Source organism: Talpa occidentalis, unplaced genomic scaffold (assembly GCF_014898055.3).
Source record: "Talpa occidentalis isolate TD23 unplaced genomic scaffold, MPIMG_talOcc4v2.1 talOcc4.6, whole genome shotgun sequence".
Lineage (NCBI taxonomy): Eukaryota > Metazoa > Chordata > Mammalia > Eulipotyphla > Talpidae > Talpa > Talpa occidentalis.
In genome coordinates, this window is record NW_023604972.1 from 59286622 (window position 1) to 59299746 (window position 13125).

Here is a 13125-nt window from a genome sequence, read left to right on the forward strand (position 1 = left end):
CCTACTCCCTTTTTATATTTAGGAGAAACCCAAAATAGTCTCTTTTCCCCTTGTCAGAATGTCATGCAATTATTATGTCAAGGTCAGAGACATCTACTGAGAAAACTTCAACATTTTTTTAATTTATGCCTGAGGAACATGGAGTGCTATTTCAATGTGTTGATGTAAATGGCTAATTTAATGATGCATGTTTTGAGCATTTCAGTTTCTGGAGAGAAGGAGTGTGTGTTTATAGCTATGTGTGTGTTAGGATAATGCTTTCTTCAAGTTAGAATTTAGACTATGGGGAAGGACTACAGTTACCTTGGTTGTAGGTAGGGTGTGGAAACATATATCTGCAGAGGGTTGAACCTGTATCTCAGAAGCATATGCAGTGCTATGACCAATGAAATCTCATTTTTTTTTAAAGATTTATTTATACAAGCACTGGGTACAGTCAGAAGTGTGGGAGGGTGAGAGAATTTACCAGAGCCAGAGCAGGGAGCAGAACAGGCAGACTGATGAAATTAATTGCTGAGGGGAGCAGCCGGTGCGGCAGGAGAGGTCCGCGTGCCATGTGGGACCATAGCTGGTGGCCAGGGATCGAACCTGTGCTACAGAGGCTGCGGGCAGCTTGGGGCAGCCCAGCACTCAACAGCTGTGCCACCGGGGAGGCCCTGAAATCTCATTTTTTAAGATTTATTTAGTTATGCATACAAGACCTGGGGTGCAGGCCAGAGGTGGGGGGGTGTAAGAGGATTCACCAGAGACAGAGCGGGTCGCAGAACAAGAGGATCTACTGAAATACTCTGCTGAGGGGAGCAGCGGGTGAGACAGGAGAGATCTGCTATGCCATGTGGGTCACTTCCCTGGCCACAGATGGAACTCGTGCAGCAGAGGCTACTTCATAGTGCTGAAACTTAACCCTTTGTGCTACCAGAGAGGTCCCCAAATCTCATTTATTAATTAAAATATAAGTAAACAAAATGATATGAAATTCAGAAAAACAAAATTGAGTAGATTTTTAAAAAAGTAATTTCACAACAGTAAATATTTATAAACAATGAGGAAGATAGAAGATATTTTTAGTAAGTATTTTCTATGTAAAGTACGTGAGATTTGAAAACCATTATCATTAGTAGTGGAAGTAGAAAAACATTAACAACAAAGAATGAAAGTTTATACTTTATTAATTTATGTTTTTTTTAAATATCTATTATTTTATATAATTCTTACATCATTTTTATCACTCTCTTTGGCATAACAAAACTGGTTTTCAATGCATTACTTGCTTGATATACCCATTTGGGAAAGAAAATAGGTTTGTGTGTGTTGCATCTGATTCAAAACACCAAAATTTAAATACATTGAATATTTAGCTAGTTTTAGTCAGTATAAGTACCAGCCTGTCTATTATTTCATTTTTAAGGTTTTTTTTCATAAGAAGCCATTTTGAAACTATAATCATATACAATTAAATATAAGCTTTTTGAATGTCTCAAATCCAGCATTTTAAAGTTACTTCTACAGCTACTTAGTGACAGAATGATAAATGAATGTCCTGTTCCTTACAGTGAAAGATGACTGACTTAATGAGCCATGTCCTACTTGCCAATTAAGTTACTTCCTCTATGTCTCTTTATAGATAAAGCAATACCTTGAACCACAGAACAGTGAAGAGAGGAAGTGTAAGGTCCCTCTTTTAGCTTAAACTAGAATAGCTGCACAATCAGATAAAAATGTACTAATTGATTAGTAAAGTTAATACTAAATATTCAATAATTTTATAATTAAAAGTATAAGTGCATATATGCTATATGTGTATACTATAGACTAGATTATGTATGAATGGGCTTGATCACTTCCAATTACCGTGGTTTTCTATGTTCCCTTTGTTAGTTTATGAATCAACTGTGACATGTTTTACTTAGTTCTTATTCAAAAGAATATCATAAATACTGCAATTCTGTTTCCACAAATCCGTGTTGCAAATATCCAAACTTCAAGTTTCTATAATGTCCTGGTGAGGGAATATAAATCAATGGAAATTGAAATATAACTGTTTTTTTGCTTTTAGAATTCTAATTATAAGGCTTTTTAACACCTACTTTTTACTCTTGCCTGGTGCCTGATTATTTTTACCAAAATAATACTATTATTTTCTATTCTGGAGGAAATTGCCTGAGTATTTATCATGGTCCATGCTTTTTTTTTTTTTTTTTAATTTTAAAAACACAAAGGTATGATTTTTTTTTTTTACCAATTGTGTACTTTTTAAAAAATATATTTATGCATACAAGAGCTGGGGTACAGGCCAAAGGTGTTGAGGGTGAGAGATTCACCAGAGACAGAGTGAGGAATAGAACAGGCAGATTGACCAAAGTACACTGCTAAGGGGAGCAGGCGAGTCAGGAGAGGTCTGCTGTACCATGTGTGTTGCCCCCTGGCCAGCCAGGGGATTGGACAAACTCGTGCTGTGGAGGCTGTGGACAACTTCATCGATTGTGTCTTACCCCTTGTGCTACCAGGGAGGCCCCACCAATTGTGTCCTTTTGACTATATATTTTTAAAAATACACATTTGGCATTTCATTGTCATTCAGAATATTTTAAGAATTCTGAGTGACAGAAATTTAAACAATAGGAATGTCCATTATTTGTAGATTATTTGTAGAAGCCATATTTTAAAATAAATGTAAATAAGCTAAATTTAAATATTGTAAATATTTTTCAGTACAGAAACTATGCAAGGAAAACAATTGGAAAATTTTAATGAGGGCAATATTATATTAGTTTTGGATTATCATTAGTTTCTTTCAGGATTTAAATGAAGATTCTGAGTAGTCAGTCTTATTTTGCTGTGTTTTATATTTAAAGATCTCCCTACCTATGTCCTGAGTCAGGAATTCTGATTTTGGAAGGCATCTAGTTTTATGGGAAAAAAATTTTCATCTACAGATACCACTTCAAAGGAATTGATATTCCAATACTGACATAATCTCTTTTTTTTTTTAAGATTTTTTTTTTTAATATTTATACAAGCACTGGGTACAGTCAGAAACGCGGGAGGGTGAGAGAATTCACCAGAATCAGAGCGGGGAGCAGAGCAGGCAGACTGACCGAAGTGCACTGCTGAGGGGAGCAGCGGGCGGCAGGAGAGATCTGTGCGTCATGCAGGACCCTCCTCCGGTGGACAGGGAGCAGCCGGGGATCAAACCAGCGCTGCAGAGGCTTCGGGCAGCTTCGCAACCCAACACTCAACAGCTGTGCCACCGGGGAGACCCCATAATCTCCTTTTAAACAGTGTTCAATAAATTTATTATGTCAATCCTACAGAAAATAAAGCAGTTATTAAAAATGAAGCAATTATACACAGTTGAGAAAGGTACATTTGCACTGTTTCTGTATGAAAATTAACAAATGAAATAAAACATATCAAATATCATTCACCTGTCTTCAGGAAATCACATTTGAGAATTCCATACATTATTGTCCTTATTCTCAGTTATTGACAGGATTTTGAAGGTGACCATGCAATTTATATTTATGGATTATAGTGGTAAAGGAGTGAAGATGGACTTCCTCAGAAATGATACTGAGCTGTGATCCAAACTCTTCCCATTTTTCAGGTGCAACCAAATCTTGACTATATAAATCAGGAAATCCAATGAATAAGAGCTTTCCAAAAGAGCCAGAAATGTCACTATAGTTGTGATTTAATTTTGGAATGTATTTCATTTTGGATAGCTTTCTGAGAATTTTCTCTGGACTTTTTGTCTTTCATAGTCTTGTCCCACTGAATATGTGATTGCCATCTTTCAATTACTTCTTTTTTTTTTAATTTTTGAGATTAACCGAATGCTTGCATAACCAATCTTTTAGTTGTTCCACCTTAATATTTAGAAATTTTATGAATTCAGGATTAGTGATTAGAGTCAAGATGACTCCATGTTTCTTCTCTCAAGTAAAGGTTTCAGATGGATATATGCCCCACTGATTTAAAGTGCTGTCGATTCCAAATGAGAAGAACTAGATGATTCTTTTTCCCCAGGAGAGTAGTGCCTTGTTCCTCAGTGAGCTACAGCACCAGGGCCATGCTGACAGGCTAAGGTGTGAGCTTCTACCAGGCTGGCAATGACAGTAGGGGCTAAAACTATTACTAGAAAAAAGTCTTTCCCCAAATTATGTTTTCCTTCATTTATCCATAAAGTTATAACTACACCTCCATTTCTGTGTTGCTAAATTCTTTTAATGGCAGTTGTCATCCAGAGAGATCCAAACTCAAGAACAAAGAATCAGATTTGATTATTTCTTCTGATTTGCTATTTTCAAACATTTACCTGCAATATTTTTCTATGATCATATTTTCACCCCTGCCTCCCTTCCCAAATCTTTCCCCTTTACCATTCTTTGTACTTTCTGTTTAAAATATGTGCAAAATGGAATGTTTTGATGAGAACCTAAAGTATTTATCTGACTGAAGCAATAATCATTAATAATAGATGCAGCTTATATAAGAATTATAGTGATAAAAATACAGTAAAGCTGTATGAGTTTCTCTACTCTTGAAGAACTTTTCTCCTAGAAATAATAGTTCTGAATTCATAAGTGATAAAGTCAGTAAGTAACTACTAATTTACATAAATAATGCTGTGCCATTAGATTTCTTTTTTCTTTGCACAAAAGAACTGGGATGTAGTCTAGAGGTGTTGGGCGGGGGAGGGCAGTGGTGGTGAGAGGATTCACCAGAGACAGAGTGGGGAGCAGAACAGGCAGATTTACTGATATACACTGCTAAGGGGAGCAGCAGGTGAGACAAGAGAGGTCTACTGCTCAATATCCTGGTTAGCTCCCTGGCATGTTATCAAACTCAGGCTGCAGAGGTGACGGTGATCAGACTAAACCCTAGACCACAAGTGAGACCCCTTTGACATTAGATTATTTTTTTTTTTAAAGATTTATTTATTTATTTATACAAGCACTGGGTACAGTCAGAAGCGCGGGAGGGTGAGAGAGTTCACCAGAGCCAGAGCGGGGAGCAGAGCAGGCAGAAGGACCGAAGTACACTGCTGAGGGGAGCAGCGGGCGGCAGGAGATGTCTGCACGCCATGTGGGACCCTCCTCAGGTGGCCGGGGAGCAGCCGGGGATAGAACCGGCGCTGCAAGGCTGCGGGCAGCTTCGCAACCCCGCGCTCAACCGCTGCGCCACCAGGGAGGCCCAACATTAGATTATTTTTTAAAGATTTATTTATTTAGGGCCTCCTGGGTGGTGCAGGGGTTGAGCGCTGGGCTGCAAAGCTTCCTGCAGCCTCTGCAGCGCCGTTTGATCCCCAGCCAGTGGATCCCCGGCTGGGCCGTGAGGGTCCCACATGGCAGGCAGAACTCTCCTGCTGCGCCTACTGCTCCCCTCAGCCGTGTATTTTGTCAGTCTGTCTGTTCTGCTCCACGCTCTGGCTCTGGTGAATTCTCTCACCCTCCCGAGCTTCTGACTATACCCAGTGCTTGTATGTATGTATGTATAAATAAATAAATAATGAATGAATGAATGAATAATAAATAAATAAATAAATATTTAGAAATATTTATTTATTTATGCATACAAGAACTGGTGTATAGGCCAGAGGTGTGCGAGGACGAGAGGATTTGCCAGAGACAGAGCGGGGAGCAGAACAGGCAAACTGACTGAAATACACTGCTGAGGGGAGCAGTGGGCATTGCAGGAGAGGTCTGCTGCCCCACGTGGGTATCTCTCTGGCTGTCTGGGTATCGAACCCATGCTGCAGAGGGTGCAGACAGCTTCACAATGCTACGCTCAACCACCTGCACCACCAGGAAGGCCTGCCATTAGATTTTGATGAAGTGTTTTTTCCTACTGAAATTTAAAAGACATCAAGAAGTTTTCTTTCAATGAACATTTACCAGATACTTGAGAGAAGTTATCCAAGAATATCATATATATATATATGTTATCATATAGATCATATATATGTTATATATATATATAAAACTTCTTCATCTGCATTCTGTTATTTTTTATTTTTATTTCATATATATTTTTACATCATGTTTCATTTTTGCACAAAGTATGCATTTCCATCCCGCCTATATTCTGTTATTTTAAAGAAGCAAATCAAAGATGCAAAATGGCCCCTTCCTTCTTTCCAGTCATCTCCTAGAACTGAAAGTTGCAAACTAAGATTTATTCTTTAAGTTTGTATGTACAGGTTCACCTGTAAAAAATCAAACAATTCTAGGAAACACCTGCACAAAAATAAGATTGAATGATACATTGCTTTAGTGTCCATTACTTGTGATATATCTAAAAAAGGGAGAGATTTTCATAAGGAATGGTGAGCAAGCAAAAACAGAGATCCACAATAGACATTTCTGCAAATAGCTGCAAAACATACCTGGCCAAAGCAGGATTTCTCCCTTTGACTCCTTTCACCTTTTTTTGCCAAATATGTCTTTATTTTATTGTTGTTCTGTAGGATCTTTAGTAACACACATTAGATGTTCATAGAAACCTCTATCCATAGCAGTAAAAAATGTGTCCTACATTGGTATATGTCCACTGAGACAAAATTGCCCCAACCTTGAGTATGGCTGGCAACATAATGGACAAATTGTTATGTACTTTACAGCCACCAACTCATTTAACTCTTAAAACAAACCAGAGTGACATTACTTACTGAACTAAGGTCTAGAGAGTGTATGTGTTTTTGTTTGTTTTTAATCAAAGATTACAGACCTAACGAGTGGAAAAACTAACATGTTAACTTTACACTTGACACTCAACAACTATGCAGAGTTGAATGGAAAAAGAGAAATTGACAAATACAAATTATGATCACCTAGCGATTTTGCTAAGGACCATCCCTATTTAGTTTTATCTATATTAATTAATGTCAGAATTTTATAATATGCTGCTTACTCAAGATATCGGTATAGGTGTAGCATTTAAATGTGATTTAAGTGTTCTCTACTTTGAACTCAGTCTATAGTTATTAGTTCATGATTTATGAAAGTATATAGAAACTAAGAAAAAGGCAGAGCTTTATTGTTACAATAATAGACTTGATGCCATTTCAATCTTACATGTAGTGTTAACAAGGTGCAATAGATGGGAGAGTAACTATAAACTGTCAGCATTTTTACCTTTACTCTCAAGATTTATCTATGGAGTATTCTGAAATTCTCAGCTAAGTGACTTGAAGGTGATTGGAAAAGTGACTTCATCATTTATCATTTCCTCATACATTTATTTTATCAACAAATATGAAACTTCCATGAGAGTAGGACCTTCATTTTGTCCCCCTCTATTTTGATTGCTATTTTCCTTAATCTTATGCAGAAATTGGAAGGCTGTCAGCAGTATTTAATATTTGTGAAATGAAAAACAATAGCAACAAATACTCATTTTTCTTGTGAGATATAAAATATATAAATATTCAAAAGATGTATTAGGTACATTGAACTTCTTTAAAAGTGAATCATAGGCTTCCCTGGTGGGCACAAAGCATTACATACAGAACGGCAAATCTATCTGCAGCCTCTGCAGCACCAGTTCGATCCCTGGTGGGCCAGGGAGCAACCCACATGGCACAGCAGACCTTCCTGTCTTTCCCGCTGCTCCCCACAGCAGTGTTTTTCAGTAGGTACACCTGTTCTGCTCCCCACTCTGTCTCTGGTGAATCCTCTCACCCTCCACACCTCTGGCCTTACCCCAGTTCTTGTATGCATAAATAAATCTTTAAAAAATAGTTAATCATCTAGGAAAGAGTGTGAAAGAATAAGTACATGAGCTATGCAGCCCTTTAAAGAAATAATTTAATGTGTTAAATTAATTTACCCTGAAATTATGGATTTATGAGTACCAAGTATTTTGTCTTAATAAGTCTTTTCAACTTATCACCCCCCCTCTTTCAAGCCAAAACAGCCTAGATTATTAAAATATGACCCTTTGTATTTTAATTGAAGTGTTTATTATTAAACAAAATATTTGATTGATTTATTTATTTATGTATAGAGGTACTAGGGCATATGCCAGAGATGCAGGGGTGGTGGGGGGTGAGAGGATTCACCTCATGGCCGGGGTCTAATTCAGGCCTTGGTGGTGGTAGTGTTGAGACTTAACACCCAGGACACCAGGGAGACCCATCAACAGTGTTTATTATTACTACTCACACCCGTGTTCATTTTCAATTGCAGGTAACAGATGTGGCAGCTTAAAAACAGCACTCTTTGTTAGATCACACTTCTGTTCAGTCAGAACTTAAGGGAGAACTGAATTTTCTGCTCAGGTCACCATAAAACCAAAATCAAGGTGTCAGTCAGGTTAAGTTCTTGTTTGTAAGTTCTGGGGAAGAATCACTTCCAAGCTCATTCATGTTTGCAGAATTTAGTACCTTGTGATCAGACCTGAAGCCACTGGCTGTCTCCTAGAATTCCCTCAGCATCTTAAAGGCCTTTACTTGCTGACTTAGGGGCTAACCAGCTTTATCTCTCAGTATTTCTCTGACTGCTACACTCCTTATCTGTGGCCCCTCCATTTTGAAACAGGTAACAAGGCATCAAATTCTTCTCATTCATAGTATCTCAGATATCTTTGGCAACCAACTAGGAAAAACTGGGTTTAAAAGGGTCATGTCATTCTATTAGACAAATACAGATAATCTAGAAATTTTTAAGTTCCCTCTGTCATTTAACCTATCCTGAGTACATAGTAAAATATACCAGTACAGAGTACAGTGGATACTTCAGTGGCATTGTAGTGGCAGGAAGGCCACAGGGCAGGTTCTCTGGGATTCTATGCAGATGAGGTAAAGGAGGTGAGTTCTGGAGCCCTCGGTGGCATTCATGGTTTTATCAGGACTTTACTAGGTACAGGACAGGCAGACAAGGGTGCTGGGGGTGGGGTTGGTGAGTGGGGGGCGCTGCATGCCAGGAGGCTGGCAGGCCTCCCAGCCCCCAGCAAGTCTTAACTCTTTCTGGGCTCGCTGGCGTTCTCTGGTGGCCTCTGCTTCTCTGCTGGTGGTGCTTTTTCTCTTTCTTCTTTATTTCCCTCACTCGCTCTTTCACTCTGCTGTTCGGCTGGCATCTCTGTGACAGCGCCTCTATAAGCCCAGTCTCTCAGCCAGGTGTACCCACTTACATATGCCTACATCCTACTCTAGGTGTCCGCCATCAGGCACATATTCAGGACCGCAGATCCATCATCAATCATAATGGCAGGAGGGCAGAAAAGCCTGATACTTTTTTACTTTACCCTCCAGGCATGTATAACAGGAGGGAGGTGGGTTGGGGGAGAGGGACATTTTACCACAACAGCATTCCTTTATTTTTTAAGATATATTTATGCATACAAGAAATGGGGTACAAACCAGAGGTGTGGAGGCCAGAGGATTCACCAGAGACAGAGTGGGGAACTGAACAGGCAGACTGACTGAAATACACTGCTGAGGGGATGTAGGGTAAGGTAAAAGTTATCAGGCTTTTCTGCCCTCCCACCATCAGGATAGATGAGGGAGCCCTGTGATCCTGGGTGCATGCCTGATGGCGGGCACCTGAAGTGGGTCCACCTGAGCTAAGAGACTGATTTATAAGGGTGCTGCAGCAGAGTGCGGTGTGGTGGTAGTGCGGTGTTGAGGGTGGAGGAGTGGAGTGTACGGAGGCATGTGGCGACTACAAACCACGGCGAAGAGCATGTGGCTGCTAGAACCGTTCATAAACCTGCTCGGAATGGGTTGGTTGCTTTACAACTGGCGTAGTTGGCAGGATGGTTCGAGGCAGGACAGAGCAGCCAATGGGCTGAACTGTGAGCAGTATGGATGGTGGTGGCCCATGAGCCTTCCCCTCTAGTAATCTGTACTGACAGTTGGGCTGTGTACAGGGGTCTGACACTGTGGATTTCCACATGGAATTTAAATGACTGGACAGTTATGCATCGGCCATTGTGGGGCCAGGCCCTGTGGAAAGATCTATGGGATCTGGGGCATCAGAAGCAGGTGACTGTTTATCATGTCACAGGACATGCCCCATTAGCCTCACCAGGCAATGATGAGGCAGATACCCTAGCCCGGGTTCGATGGCTTGAAACTGCTCTAGGGCGGGATGTTGCACAGTGGCTATACAGACGCTTGCTCCACGCAGGGCAGAAGACAATGTGGGCCACTGTGTGTGCCTGGGGTCTGTAACTTTAAAAGAAATCCAGACTGCATGTGAAACATGTGTAGTATTTCTAGGACTTACCCCCGGAGACCTTTTGCATCTACAGGCCAGGTGTTGCGGGGGCAGGTACACCTGACACGCTGGCAGATTGACATCATTGGACCACTACCTCGCTCTGATGGACAACAATATGCCGTCACCTGTGTGGACACTGCTATCGGGTTATTGGCAGCTTACCCTGCTCCACATGTGGACCAAAAGGCAGTTTTGGCAGCACTGGCACGCCTATGTGCTGCATATGGACATCCGCTGGTAGTGGAGAGCGATCAAGGGACTCATTTTACAGGAGCCCGGGTGCAGCAGTGGGCCAAGAACATGGGTGTTGAATGGAAGTTTCACCCTCCCTATAATCCCAAAGCTGCAGGGATTATAGAAAGGCATAATGGCCTACTGAAGTAAGGACTAAGAGCCACTGCCCCCACTCAGACACTGGCGGGGTGGAGCCGACGTCTATGGGAGGTGTTGCAGACATTGAATGAGAGGAGCAGGAGAGGCGGTCTGGCTCCAGTGGAGGCATTGCTACATCATGCCGCTGCTCCCATCCAATTACAAATAAAGACTTCAGACGTCTTATTAAAACCGGGACTTGGACAGCAGGGCAGCATCCTATTGCCAGCCCAACTGGTGTGAACCCAGGGCAGACTGTGGACTGGGAATGGCCCTGGACAGTGAAGGCTCCCCACATGTGGTGGGTGGCTCTGATAGCCCCTTGGGATCGTGGCCTAGAGGCCGATTTACAGATAAAACCATGGGTGAGTGCGCAGTGGCCGCCACGGGTGTGTGTTACCCACCCTGGAGTGGCAGATCAGCGGACAATCCTCAAGGGGACATTTGTAATAACTCTGTGGCCCATTATGAGCTCTCCACTCCTGCTGCATGTAGAACCCACTGATGCCTCTTCACTGGCAAAGCAAGTGTGGTACTCACGACCTGGAAGGCCACTGATGCCAGCGACAATATTGTCCTCAGATGCCAAATTGGCATGTATATTGCCCGATGGGAGGGATCTCCCATTGCTGGTACTGGTAACTTCTCTGTCTTTCTGCCCCTAGGAAAATTAAGTTTAGTCATTTTGTGATGTATTTGCTTTTGTGGTCCATGGCTGCACTGTTTATGTTTGCTTAAAAAATTGTATATACGTGGACTATATGGCAGAAAACCCTGAGGGGGTGGACTGTAGGGTAAGGTAAAAGGTATCAGGCTTTTCTGCCCTCCCGCCATCAGGATAGATGAGGGAGCCCTGTGATCCTGGGTGCATGCCTGATGGCGGGCACCTGAAGTGGGTCCACCTGAGCTAAGAGACTGATTTGTAAGGATGGTGCAGCAGAGTGCGGTGTGGTGGTGGTGCGGTGTCGAGGGTGGAGGAGTGGAGTGTACGGAGGCGTGTGGCAACTACAAACCACGGCGAAGAGCATGTGGCTGCTAGAACCATTCATAAACCTGCTCGGAATAGGTTGTTTCTTTACAGGGTTGCAGCGGGCAAGTCAGGAGAGGTCTGCTGCGTCATGTGGTAGCTCCCTGGCCGGGGATCAAACTCATGTTGCAGTGGTTGAGATAGCTTCATAGTTTGTCTTTTTTTTTTTTAAGATTTATTTATTTATACAAAAACTGGGGTATAAGCCAAATGTGCAGGTGGGTTAGAGGATTCACCACAGACAAAACGGGGAACAGAACAGGGAGACAGACAAAATACACTACTGACAGGAGCAGCGGGCAAGACAGGAGAGGTCTGCTGCGCCATGTGGAACACTCGCCGGCCTGTGGAGATTGAACTGGCTCTGCAGAGGCTGCGGTAAACTTCACAGTGCTGTGCTCAATAACCTGCGCCACCGGGGGAGGCCTCATAGGTTGTGTCTTAACCACTTGAGCCACCAGGGAGGGCCCCGGTATTCCTTTTTTTTTTATATATATTTCGTGTGTTTGTTTTATTTTTAATATGATGCTCATTTTCTTCTAACCTGGATGTTCTGCAACCATCTCAGGCCAGCTAGCTTCATTTTCGGTTCTCATAGATGAAAAGATAGTTTTAGAGACTTGGGAGGATTTTTAATGGCCTTTACTGCTTACTCGGGGGCTAACCAGCTTTATCTCTCAGTATTTCTCTTTCTGCCACCTCCCTGTCATGGCACTGCTCTTAGAGCCCTCACCACAGGTTTCCCATCTACAACTGCACATGCCCCATGTTCCCTGGGCTCAGCTGTCCATAATTACAGGCGCATGTGCAAGACCACAAGTGCCAAGAATAGATACTAAAGTTAGGAGGGCATAAAAAGCCTGATAACTTAATCTGCTCTACACCGGGTTAGTTATCATGGTTCCAGCACCTACATCAGCCTTCTTAATAATCAACATGTTGTTATTGCTTTATTTAATTTCCCTGTTTCCTTTTTAAAGTTCAAGCACTGTAATGGCAAAGCCTGGCCTGACGATCAGTACTGCATTTCTGAAACCTAATCATTTACTAACTACATAAAACAGATAATCAATAAATACGAGTTGAAAGAGGAAATGAAAACAAGCCCTAGAGGGTTCATAGCATGTAAAGGGCTTCTAATTAGCCTGCTCATGATCTTTATCCTCAATCAAGTCAGGCACAATCTCAAATGTAGTTTCCCTAGCTCTTTGCAACTATGGCCTCCCCAATAACTTCCATTATTATCAACATTTTTATTTCCTATCTCATCAGTTTTTATAATATTTTTACAAAGCCTCCCTGGAGGACTAGCAGTTAAGTCTTAGCATTATCACTGTGATGGCTGAGTTCAATCCCTGGCCAGGGAGCTAACCAACATGGTGCAGAAGCCTCTCCACATCTAACCCACTGCTCCCCTCAGCATATATTTCAGTAAATTCACCTGTTCTGCTCCCCACACTCTCTCTCTAGTGAATCATCTCACACCCTGCATCTCTGGCCTAC

The 13125-nt window shown here is 41.7% G+C and overlaps 1 protein-coding gene across 1 annotated transcript in view; it reads left to right on the plus strand.

Moving 5' to 3' along the window:
- Window positions 1–13125, plus strand: part of GRID2 (glutamate ionotropic receptor delta type subunit 2) — a 1708541-nt gene that overhangs the window by 606776 nt on the left and 1088640 nt on the right. The gene's annotated exons all lie outside the window — the stretch shown is intronic.